The following is a 13,132-nucleotide window of genomic DNA, read 5'->3' as shown; positions in this document are numbered from 1 at the left end:
CGTTGAAAAAAGTCAATAAAAGATGGTTATATTCCTGATTAAAAAGAAAATTTTGAGAATTGAATAGTAGGCTGGGTTATTTGTTTAATTAACTTGTCATCGCATTTGAAGATTTGACGTTTGTTCGAAAATTTGATATAAACAGGGTAAAGTACCTAAAGTACCTACCTAGCTTATCTGTTTATTTTCCAGATTATATACAGGGTGGTCCCGATATAACCTGCCAAAAAAATTCTGGGTCATTAGAAGGATCTAACAAGTCCAAAAAACCCCATTTTGTTAGGTCCAAAATAATGGGGATAAATTAACCCCTATCCACACCCATTCGACGCCGCTGACCACTAAAATACGTACCTACTCAGGAATTAATTGTTGGTGTTTGTAAGTATGACAGTATCTAAGCAACATAGGTACCTGAATCGTTTATGACAAATCTCAAATCTGACAAACTAAATCAAATTAATGACATTTATTGAAAACGCTGTACCTACACTGTGTGCGTTAATTCACCAGCTTATTTAGGTACAAAAGCTGATTTTGTAGACTGAGATGAATGAGTAATAAATAAAGTGGTGTTCCTCAATGTGTAAATAAATGTAGAGGTAGTGTGTGCAAAATTGTGGAAGAACTGTGTAACAAGAGTATCGTCTTAATTGTGGTTAAATAGCCAAAATAATGTATTGAATAAATTTATTTACACTTTACATATTCGTACTTTCAACTCTAACTGAGAATATCTACTAACTAATGAAAGGTAAACTAGACTAGAACAATTATTTTATAATAAATGTTCTGTGTGCCTTCCGTTGGCATTTAAGCACATTTGAGTACGCTGGTACCAATTTTAATAAACAGAATTCAGCATTTCTGGGTTTTTACGAATCTGGTTCGCGGCGTCTGTTACGCGTTTCTGGAGTTGGCCTCCTGTATTTATTTCAACTTCGTATACCAAATCTTTCGTGTGGTCCCAAAAATTAAAATCCAGAGGGGTTAAATGGAGGATCGGGGACGCCATCGTATTGGAATCAGTCAGAACCAACCTCACATAAATGCGGATGTAGCTCCACAAAAGTACAACGGGACGGAAGGACTCCTTCAGGAAAACGCTCGCCGTATGGTCGCCTTGCCGGTCTTGAATTACCACGTGTTTCGCCATAGAGTAAATGCAAATCGGCGTATTCTTGTTTTGTGAATTTCATAACCTTTTGAAGCATTCGAAAATTTAAAATTAAACTTGACAAATGTCATAGGAGTTGCAGGTACCGTTGCTAAAGAAATTGCAGCCAAGTAACCAGAATTACCTTTTTAAAACCGATTAACTCATTAGCGTACAGCAAATTTTGACCAAATTTTCAATTATTTTTATCTCGAAAACGAAAAGACTTTTATTAGAAACTTTTTTTGTGTATGAGTTCTACTCATCGTCACCTATTACTGGATTTCTTTTGGCAGGTTATATCGGGACCACCCTGTATATGATTGATCCACCAACTTGCTTTATTGAATTGGCGTTCACTTATCAATAACTTATTTCACTTTTGACACTTTTGACATTTGTATTTTGGTACAGTTTTACCATAAACATTTCATGATTGACTTTCTTACCTTAGCAAGAAAGTTGAATTTTCTCACCTCAAATGAGGTATCCACAGCCTACATTTCTAACCGGTAGGGAAAAAACACTTTTGATTAGTAGGTGTACAACAATAGTTGCAATTGCGAATCTTTTCTTCATCACACGATATAATGATTGTTTTTAAATTTTGAGTTCTGAGTATAACCAGGGCCCCATTCCACCAACATTTTTTGAAACTTTGCACTTTGCGCTTTTCACTTTGCCGATATTGAAAAATGCAAACCTTTTACGTTCCACCAATATTCTTAACCACTATGCAAAAGAGTGTAAATTTTTATGTATTTGCAAAGCCAATTTACTTTTCCTTTGCAAAATATATTGTTGTTGTTGGAACGCAAAGTTGTTTGGCAAAGTGTAAAATGCATAGTATAAAGTTGCAAAGTTGTTGGTGGAATAGGGCCCTGGTCTTTGATTTAGTTGAAACTTGAAACTACGATCAAGTATATTGATTAACTATGATTATGATTTTGATTTTTAAAAAGACTAATTAATGCGCTTTAGAAACAACACTTATTCCAGAATTTTTATCGGTAGGTGTTTATTACAGTTATTTTGCCTTGGTATTTTTAGTTACATTGTATCAGGTGCAAAGTAATGATACACAAGCAACGTAGGCGAAGTCCCTGGAGAGAAATTAGACAAATTCATGAGAGGAACACCGAAATGTCCTACATCCTGAAGGGAAACAAGCTTCTCTGACTAATGAGAACTAAAGCCCGGTCCCAACGCGTTAGAGCGGCTCGCGCAGCTAATGGAGTTTTAAACAACTTATTGGTCCATTACGGGTTATTCTGCATGCGCTGCTTACCAATTATCGCTGCACCCGTTGCAGTAGCTGTATGTTTACTGGAAATTGTGCCCTCAATTGTGGCTACCCTATTTTCTAACCCAGTGGGAACCACTTAACAATTTGTGGCCAAACCGCTGAACTACATACATTGTTTGGAACGTTAATCGATGATTCAATTGCCGGCTATTGAATACCAATTACTAGACACGTACTTCAATTTATTTAGTAGATGAAATGTGCATTCAATGATGTCAATAAGAAGCTACAATAGCTACAAGAACTATCTTGCGCTAGGGTAAATTCATTTGAAAAGTTAAATGAATGAAAATTAAGTTCTGTCTCAGAGTTTCTTTGGATGCTTTCCAAATTTACAAATTGTAGACCATTACTAAGTTGGAATATGGTATATTGAACGCTATCATATTGATTAATTAACTTTATTCTAAAAGAACTTATTACAGGCAATAATTAGAAATCTTTCGTATTTAGTTTTTATACTCGTATGTATAATGGTTACAGTTTCGAAATTGTTAAAACAGAATCGTGTTGTGTTAAAAAGACAAATAAAGTTAAGAAGTTATAATTTATTTTTAAATTTGAACAGAAGGTAACGTTAAAATCAATGAAAAAGAGTTCAGGTAAACATTATAAACAATGAGAGTAAGTTAACGACCCTTTTACATTTAAACATAATAATATTATAACATCCTCGACACTGAATGATCATAATTTAAATCATTTAAAGCCAAACTAATTTAAGAACTGTTTTGAAAATATCACTATCTACACCTATATTGCAGCCCATCTCATTCCAAAGGCTAATTAATGCCTCTCTCATAATGGGAGCAGCGCAATTACTATTGGTGGTTGTACATACTATTATCTTACAATTGTGCTTCTTTCTCAAGGATGGACACGCTTACTTTTTAATTTTAATTCTGTAGTAAACTGGGTTTTAAAACAATCTGTAAGTTTGTTTTTAAGAGATTAAACCTGTTTTGGGTAGATAGCTTCGTATGACGGACAATGTTAGTCAAAAGGATCAACTGATTTTGCTTAAAAACAAACTGAAAATGTAACTGAAAGTGTATTTTAACACCTCAATAATCGTTATACGAAGTTTAATCCAGCAAATTAATATTGTAGTTACCATATTGTTTCCCAAAATCTCAATAGAGCTCTAATAATACTGATTGAAAATGAATATAACTAAATACCGTGCGATCCAAAAGTCTTTCTATCAAGTGGGTCATGACAGTGGAAACGAATGCCGTTGGGCTGCAGCATGTTTGGCGCATATTTAAATGAAGATGAAAAATATGTTTTTTCTATTTTGCACCTATAACACCTAGTCAGTCAGGAGGTCTTTTCGATACGCGTTTCAGGAACATTTACTTAAATTTTTAATGTTGGCAGTGACTCACAGTGGGTTGTTGCTACGTGATCACTGCACTTCACGACACTTTAAATTCAAAACTTACAATTGTTTGTCTAGTTACCAGCGTTACCAACCCTTCTATTTGCCAAATATAATTTTCCTAGCATTATGTTTTGAACTTTTTTTAAATTTTAGGGGCAAAATAGAAAAAATATTGTATTATACTCGTTTTATAAGCCATTTTGTCGCACTTGTTTTCTTTATAGCACTCGTCGCTGCGCTCCTCGTGCTCTAAAAAACGCGTGCGACAAAATGGTGTCTTATAAAACTCGTATAATAAATTACTATTTTCTACTTCCTTCTCTAAGGTGTCACATTTTGCACTGACAAATAGTGCATAAAACGTCACTTTAAATACTAATGTTTATTAGTCACAACTTGATGTCCATTCGGGCGTTTTCGGCATATTAAACACGCTCGAAGTTTCTTTAAACATGGCCTAAATTTTTTGGACATATTTAGCCCTAGATCAAGTTGATATTTTGACGTTTATCAGTTTCGCACCAAACGTAAAAAAAAACGTCATTGCAGTGATATAAACTAGGCAAAAATGAATAGGGAATTTTTCTTTTCCTTTTCGAAACCCGTTTGAGTGTTATACTGACTGTGTTATAGGTCCAAAATAGAAAAATATCTCATATTAATCGTATCTTTCATCTTTGTTAGTAAATTTATCACTCAATTTCCTCTCATTTATCCCACTTCTTACATGAAAAGACGAGTATTTAGAGTTTTCTCAAACTATTACATAGAAAACTTAAACAAATAAGTGATTAACAGACAAAATGAAATTGTATTTTTTATTGTATGACAATAATAAATAATACGGCGCCGGCGGTTCACATATTATGAAAGCATATCAATATTGTTGGATGGGTGGTCGACGGAATCGCTTTCTCTTGTAATTTCAATACTTCAGAGCTTCATTAGTTGATTTTAGTATTGTCTGTAGCCCGTAATACGTATGAACAAATTCCAACTTGGATGTCTTCTTCAAAGTTTCTTTTATTAAAAATAAAGTATGTGTTGAAATTGAAGCAATTTGTCAAGTTGAAATTTACAACGTGAAAGTACAATACTGCAAAAAACTGAAGATCAAAAAATGAAAATACATAACTAATTAAACAAAATACAGCAAAACAAAACATGTACTACAACCATTTTGTTAAACTGTCAAGTACTTATTTTCGTTACCTTGGTTACGTGATTACATACATGCATTGACCTGTGTTTTTTAAAACTGAACATAGGGAATAAGTATGGGCTATGTTCAATGTTAAAAAAATGTCCCGGTATACCAAGGTGGAGAAGTTCATGATTATAGCCAGAGCGCCAAGATTAGAGCCCGAGGCGCGCCGAGGGTTGTAAGGCGCGAAGGCTATAAGGGACTTCTCCACCGTGGTTTGTATACTATTTTTTTCACTGCTAGATACGTTAAAACCCTTTCTGATAATAATTATTAATCAAATTATTTTGTCGGAAGCGACGGGTCCGAGTTGTCATTTCTTGACAGTTGGTATGAAAATCGTCTACGTTAACCAATGAAATAGACGACAATCTTTCGTTGCTAGGTGATGGTTGTTCCATTATTCACCACTGGTTAATAATGAAAAATTATTTACCTGTCCCTGGGCCAATGTAGAAAAATGAAACTTCTCAGTGTTCTATGACAACCGATAACGCTAGACTTTATTACTAGTAGTTAAAAATAGTAATTATACACTAAGGTAGAGAAGACATTTTTTTAAGCCGAGGTAGTTTATTCCCCGAGAAGCGAAGCTTCGAGGGGTATAAAGAAGCGAGGCTTAAAATTGTCTTCTCTACCGTGGTGTATATATTAATTTTTTCACTGCTAGATACGTTAAAACCCTTTCTAATAATAATTATTAATTAAATTATTTTGTCCGATGCGACGATCCGAGTTCTCATTTTTCAACGGTTGCTATGAAAATTGAAAATTGTCTGTGTACGTTAACCAATGAAATCAAAGAAAATCTTTCGTTGCTAGGTGACGGCTGTTCATTATTAACCACTGATTAATAATGAAAAATTGGTAGTTAAAATTCAAAAAGGTATATTATTATACTCATGTCACATCGTGAGGAAGTTCCTTAACATTGACACAGAACATAATACCCAACAAAGTCAAAATGCGGAGGCGAGACGCCGGTAATTATGTTGATAAGCACTGCACTATTACTTGATAGTAATATCCGTAATAGTGTATGTACTCCGGCAAAATTGCCGTGCCGCCGGGTGGAGGTGGGATAGTGTTACTAGTAGGAGAGAAATTCTACTTCTGGGTTCAGTTCGAGAGTCAATAATGACGCCTTCTAAGACTAGTAGTGAAAAAAATATTTTTCCACGGCACTTATTGTCATTTAATTTGAAGAAAACTTCTTTTTCTACAATAGATGTAGAAAGTAGGTCTTGCATTTGACAACGCAAAGTTGACGTTTTCCGAGGACTATCACTTTGTCGCTCACGCTCGAAAAAATGTACAAAACGCTCGCTCGTCGAATTTTTTGTTAAAATCAGATGTCCAGTGATTATTGTAACTAGTGACAACGAATAAACAGAAAGAATTGTCGTGTCAGTTTGTGTCGGTGTTCTTTGTGTTTTAAAAAACATTGCTCAAAAGCCTGTAGAAGGAAGGGAAACTGTTGAGGAAGCGTTTTCGTGTACACCTTCCGAAATTGTAAGTGCAGCAAAAGAACCAGAATGCACACTTCCAGAGCATGGATTAATTTTCAAAAACCGGAATTATTGTACTTTTAATGTCAATATTGTGAATAACTAGTTTCTGATTTTAAGAAGGTATTACGTTGATTTGGTCCAAATAAAATAATATGTAGTAGTCATAGTTGCGATTGTAGAAAAAATCTTGTGTGTGTTGCGAGCGCAAATCTGCATTGTCGATTTCGAGAACAATCTCTCAATCGACAATGTATCACTTTGCCCTCTTAATACACAAAGAGCTATTTTTTCTAAATATTTTTCGAATTTTGGAAATAGATGATAATTCGAAGATGCAAAGTTCAGAGAATATGGCGTGATGGTCAATTCTTCTCCTTAAACCCAAATCATGATGCACCATATGCAAGGCACGTTCATACGAAATGCAATACGCTTTAGCCGAATTGGTCGATTCTCTAAAATCAAGTCAAGTCATCGATATTTTCCGGATTGGACACAGAAATGGGTGTTCCAGCACGTTGTTCATCTCTAACCTTCATTTTTCCCCTCTTAAAACTGGCAAGCAAATTTTTATAGTATCATGGGATGGACATTGAACCTTCAGTGTATTCAACATGTTTTCATAAATTTGTTTACCGGACAAACGTTTCAAAAATCGATACGTTATTAATTACCGACCAATACCTACTCAGTTTTATGGAAATTTTTATGTTATATCTTTAAAAATTCATAACAGCCAATCGTTTAAAAACTTCTTGTACAACTTTTTGTGACTATCGTGTAATAAAGAAAATTTAAATCAGGTCACACTTGGAGATGAAACCGCATGTCTTCTCTCATTGATATGTTCAATTGCGGCATCTAAAGTTGCGTAATTGAATTTAATATATTCAATGTTTTAAACGGATACCTAGAAACTGAAGCATTTACAATTATCCTATGACGTTAATTTAAAATTTCCCTTAAATCTTTAATAGACGTTTCGTCATCATTTGTACCACGATTGCAAACGTTTAAACCAAACTTCAACAAACAACTTCCTCCTCGAATTCATGTTTTCTGGCACTCGTTTATGGAATACATGTTGCTACAACTTAATAAAACCATTGTCTTAATTTTTTTTAATATTATATTTAAAAGTTATCCCTATTGCCATTTCTTCTATTGTTTCGTTAATTTTATGTGGCATTCATCGATGCAGTTCATTTAATGACGGCGACAACGACTCGATTACAAATTTGGTTGATCACACAATATCCATAAATCATTACATTCATTTCAACTGTAGCTGCATTTGATTCTTCCAAGAGAAACGTTCTGAGCCACATCAGTTTGTATTTCAATTTTTTTATGCAACTGTTTTTTTGTGTTGCGTTTTTAGAATGTAAAGTTATTTTTCAAAATTACCACTAACGGATTATTCACAGGAATATGTAAGCACGTTTCAGTTAATAACAATTAGTTCATTAGTAAAGTGGTGTTTGTTTTAGCGGAATAATCTGGTTTATATTTGACAAATGACAATATTCATTTCCGTTTATAAGCGGGAATCAGATAATCTAGTCGAAAGCTTCCAATAGTCAATAGCCAATATTGTATCTCATTAGATTAAGTAGGTATCTTATAAAGCAGAGCAAAGGACTTATTTTTCTTTCCGCATGAGAGCCGAATCCGTATTCAGCGAATTCAGATCTTAATGGCATCATGAAACCGCTGTAGCAAACGGCCGGAAAACTCAACTCGACGTTATCCTAAGATTCTCTTAATATTAGTGGTAGTGGTGTTACCGAAAGGTCTTAACTACTTTGTAGTAGGAGACAATGAAGGAATTTACAGAGCAAAACAGAACGGAATGCCCGTACATATTTCTCCATGTCGAGTCGCATTATCACTCCCGGCAGATTCAAGCGTCTTGATTTACTGCGTTGGTCGAGAATGCACCGCGGGAGAGAGCAGCTTCAGGCTGGACATATCTGTGTGGTCTCGGAGGACACTGGGTAGGCTTTTCCAGGCCACTGTGTTGGATAAACTACGGTCCTCTGTGCTTATCCAGACCAATATTTTAGCTTTATTAGAATTTGCATCCAGTCAGATTTTTTGCTTGACTTTTTTGAATCACGCCCCAGAGATAAATATTATTATGCAGACAGCTTGGTCTGAGTTTGTATTGATAAATATACAAACACGCGGGTGTATTTTCGTTCAAAATAGCTAGTTGTGCAATAAGTTAGGAAATGTAACTTTTTTTCGTATCGAGATCAAAAACATGCCGTGTAGGGAAAACAATGGATTTCCTACGTACTGCACACATGATTTTTTTCTACTGGAGTTTGTAAAATACATAAAATTTGGATATTTTTAATATTCTATTAATTATTTCTAAATTAAAAAGCGAAATCAAAATTGTTCTGCTTTCGTTACCATAAAGAAACAATTTATTAATGAAAAATTGTGAAGGTGTTTAAGCTTTTCTCTCCATTGAATACCACTTTTTACGTTACGTATCCCAGGAAACGACCAAAATTGAACTTTTAGTGTTGAAATATTATTTCCGCCCTTAGTAGGAAATTTTTCTCTTTTCCTAACTCAAATTAGTATTACAATGTTAATGTTTTACAAATTACAGTAGAAAAACACTTTTTTCGGCCTCCGTCTAGAAACACTGATTTTTCATTCGTCTAAATCGTCTGGAAACTAGCATTTCCCTGCCCAGGCAAGAAAATCGACGCAGGAATTTTTAATGAAAGATTTTAGGTTGGCAGCACAAAATGTCAGTGTCATGCGGCATTTTTGTACAATTTTTTAAGTGTAAAATATTGATGTCGGGCAAATTTGTATCCTTTATCGCAAGCTGTACATTGTGTATAGCAGTAGGGGCCGAGGGGGGTATCAAGCGATTGGTTAGGAATAACAGAAACGACGACGACGCTTTTGAATATTTGAGGAATTGGTTGATTTTTGACGAGAGGCTAAATAACCCAGGACCCAGGTGCTTTGTTGTTACATGTACCGCATGGTACTGTACCGCGTGCTGCGCGTAAGGCAAAGAACAGTAGATGAGTAGAACACAAACTAAAGATACCGGGTGGGGCATCGTATACGCGCACGCGAGAAATTGCGCTTTTTAATTTAAAAAAAAATGTCGAAATTTTTCACAGTTACTTGGCTATTGGTAAGGTACATGTAATAATTTTTTGATAATTTTTCACTTACAAACAAAGCCCAAAAAAATAATAATGTAAATTTCAACCAAAAATCAAATTCTGATTTTTATACTGATCTACCCAGATTCACTTCCTATAATTATTTACGAAATCAGCGGAAAAAAACACCAATTAGATTTTGAATTAAACGCAGTTTTACATTTCAACTTTCAAAATCATTTTTATTTATGATCTGCTACTTGTGCTGTTGTAAATTTAGGTGACAATGGAAACTGTCAATTTTATGGCAAAAAGGTTTAAAACGGTCGGTTATACCTTTTGTTGGGAAATTATACCATTGTGCCATAAATCACGCGTCTGGTTTGCGTTTAAATAAAAAAGCGAATTATTTAGCTAACCAAGTCAAAATTTGTAATTGTGCCACCAGGGTTTGATGCGCTAGCAGATACAGATTCATTTAGTGTAAAAACTTTATAGGTAAATTAACAGTTAATTTCACAAAACTAATAAAACTGTTACGGCCTTATTTATTAACAAATTTTGTTTTTTTAAATTCGCAAGTATACCTTATCAATAATTAGTTAGGTATATAAAATTTCGACAATTTTATTTAATTAGAAGTCGCGATTTCTTGCGTGCGCGTATACGATGCCCCACCCGGTATAATTATGTTTTTAGAATCTTTTAATAGGTCTATTATTGTATTCAATTTGGAGTCGTTTATGACTATCTATTAAAGCACTCGTAGTTTCATGGATCTCTGAGAAATTTTTTATAAATATTTCAATGTATTATTGTCATTTACACCAAAAAACTTCCAATATTAATGTTCAAACTCTACTTTTTAACATATGTTGCAGATGTAGTTGCATCCGTTACCTTGAATTACCAATTACATAATACAAAATTCCCTAGAATTTGAAAATTTAATTTTTTTATTTAAAAATTTTTAAAAAATCTAAACAATAACATAAAAAAACTCGCTTACGGGTCGTTTTCTAGACCTGGGATTCGTGCGCCAAATCAACCCTTATAAAACTCGTTGTGCAAACATTCCATCACAGTTTTTTTAGCAGCAACATCTAAAATCGTTTCCTCGGAAACGCATACATTTAGTAGAGTTACCTTCAGGAAGGCGTGTGTGATTGGTTATCTTAAAATCGTTTTCATTTCAAAACTAATATGCTTTTCACGTTTGTTGTAGAATCCTTGTTGGATTAAATATAAAATTCACAGTTAACAGCTGGCGCGCGAGTTCTGGGACACAACCTGTATAAATGAGTTTACTACATAAAAAAAGTCTTTTATTGTATTGTTTCTTATTATATACGCAAGTGTTGTTCTAATTTTTAAACAATAAATTTGCGATATTTTCTAAGTCCGTGAACGTCAAATTTAAATAACGCGCAAAATTATAGGACTTGAGCACAAGTATGGAATGGCCTGGGTCATTTAGCCTCTCGTGATTTTTGTCGTGACAGTCGCTTCTTGAATCCTTTATGTTGCCAATGGAAGAAAAATAAATTCCCTATCTGGTAATTATTTAACAAAAATGATTATATTTTGCTTTAAATAAATTGTCGCACGAAAAAATGTTGTGTATTACACGGCTAGAAAATGTTTTGCAAGTGCTCGCACAAAGCGTGCTTGCACTTGCAAAATGGCATTTTCTAGCCTTGTGATACATATAACTATTTTTTATTTCGATGTCACAATGAGAGGATTTTGTGGCACTGAAAACAGTTTCACAATGATCAACCTTACAGGATCGTTTCTAGTGATTATTGAATATGGGATTGGTATTAATAGTAAATGTCAGTGTTAAATGTGATGTCATTTGAACCTGAATTCATGTTGTGGGATCAAAATAAACTATTAAGGGGGTAGATTTATTATTGTAACAACATTTGGAAGATAAATTGAAATTTAATTTTCAACGAAATGACATTGCTTCATCAATTCCAACTCAATTCCATTAAAATAAAAGTCACTAGATAATTAATTTACATTTAAAAAAATTAAATTAATGAAGCCGAAGTAGAAAAAATAGCATGTTACACTCGTTTCACTAGACATTTTGTCGAACTCGTTCCTTTACAGCATTCCTCGCTGCGCTCGCCATGCCTTTAACCATCTCATTATTCGACAATGACTGTCTTGTATCGGTTTTTTGTTTTTAAATTTCACCTCGTAGTAGGCGTTGAAGAGTCGATTGTGAACGCACCACTCGTGTAAAACGTAAGATTTAAACAGCTGATCCGTGGTGAAAATTGCTTTCATCGCGAACTATTATGCTTTTATTCGTGTTGTCGAATGGCGCCATTTGAATCTTCTAATCAATGACATTTGTTGCCAATCACGATAAAATTCCCCAAATTTGAAAAATTGTTTATGCATTTTGTAGCACTTACTCCTTTACCCGTCCGTGCTACAAAATGCTTCTTGTAAGACTCGTATCATAATACAGGGTGAGCAACAATAAGTGTTTCAGTTGGCAAAAAAAAAATTTACATAAAATTTTCAAGACTGTGAATTGTACCTATTTCGGTTTGTTTTATTGACATTATTGACAGCTGGTATACATTTCAAATTTAAACGTCTTGGTTTTTGTAATCTTTTATTAATAAAATGGTTTTCTCGTTGGAACATGACACAAAAATCACCACAAATCACAAGAATTTATTGCCCACTCAATCAGTACTTGTTACTCACACGGTATATTATTGCAGTAAACGGTGCAGTTTACAGTGTCGCAAGTTAAAACTTTGAAAGATGTTTGATCATTTATTTGGATGTGATTTTTGTAACTTGTTTAGCAGATCATGTTTTAAAATCTTCAGATATTATATAAAAAAAATGAAGTATTGTCAAAGCAAACTGATCTGTGAACTCTGAAATTTGTGTTTAATTTACATATAAAAAACACTATTATGCTTTCAGGATAGCAGACGGAATAACAAAAGTGAATATCATTATGAAAATTTCTTTGTCTGTTCGGGTTCAAAACTAGATTATGCGTGTGTAGATCAGGACATAAAGGAGGAATATGTCCCTGTCCTGGTAATATAATGTAACGCATTTTGGGAGCCACAAACCACGCCTTTATCATAAGATTTAATGTAAGTGTAGGTCCCTGCGGACCTGCAAATTGGGGTCTGTGCTGAATCCCTTTCTTTGGTTACTCGATTTAATTTTCATGGTTTATGTTATGTTTGCCATTGCACCTTATTATCATTCAAGAGCAGATTATCCTATCGTTCTCTTTACGTTTAGCTTATGAGTTGGACATAGTAATAAGAAATTTTGTGACATTTAAAAATTATGAAAAACATTTATGTATATTTTTTTGACAATAAAAGAACGTTTTCATGTGGTAACGAAATGAAAACACCACAAACACATGATGA

The 13,132-nt window shown here is 34.0% G+C and overlaps 1 protein-coding gene across 1 annotated transcript in view; it reads right to left on the bottom strand.

Moving 5' to 3' along the window:
- The window catches only part of LOC138141231 (discoidin domain-containing receptor 2-like), a 173,371-nt gene that overhangs the window by 88,705 nt on the left and 71,534 nt on the right, over positions 1-13,132 (bottom strand). The window lies entirely within an intron of this gene.

This window comes from Tenebrio molitor, chromosome 1 (assembly GCF_963966145.1).
Source record: "Tenebrio molitor chromosome 1, icTenMoli1.1, whole genome shotgun sequence".
Classification (NCBI taxonomy): Eukaryota; Metazoa; Arthropoda; class Insecta; order Coleoptera; family Tenebrionidae; genus Tenebrio; species Tenebrio molitor.
The sequence above is the reverse complement of the archived record's forward strand: the minus strand, read 5'-3'. Positions and strand labels throughout refer to the sequence as shown.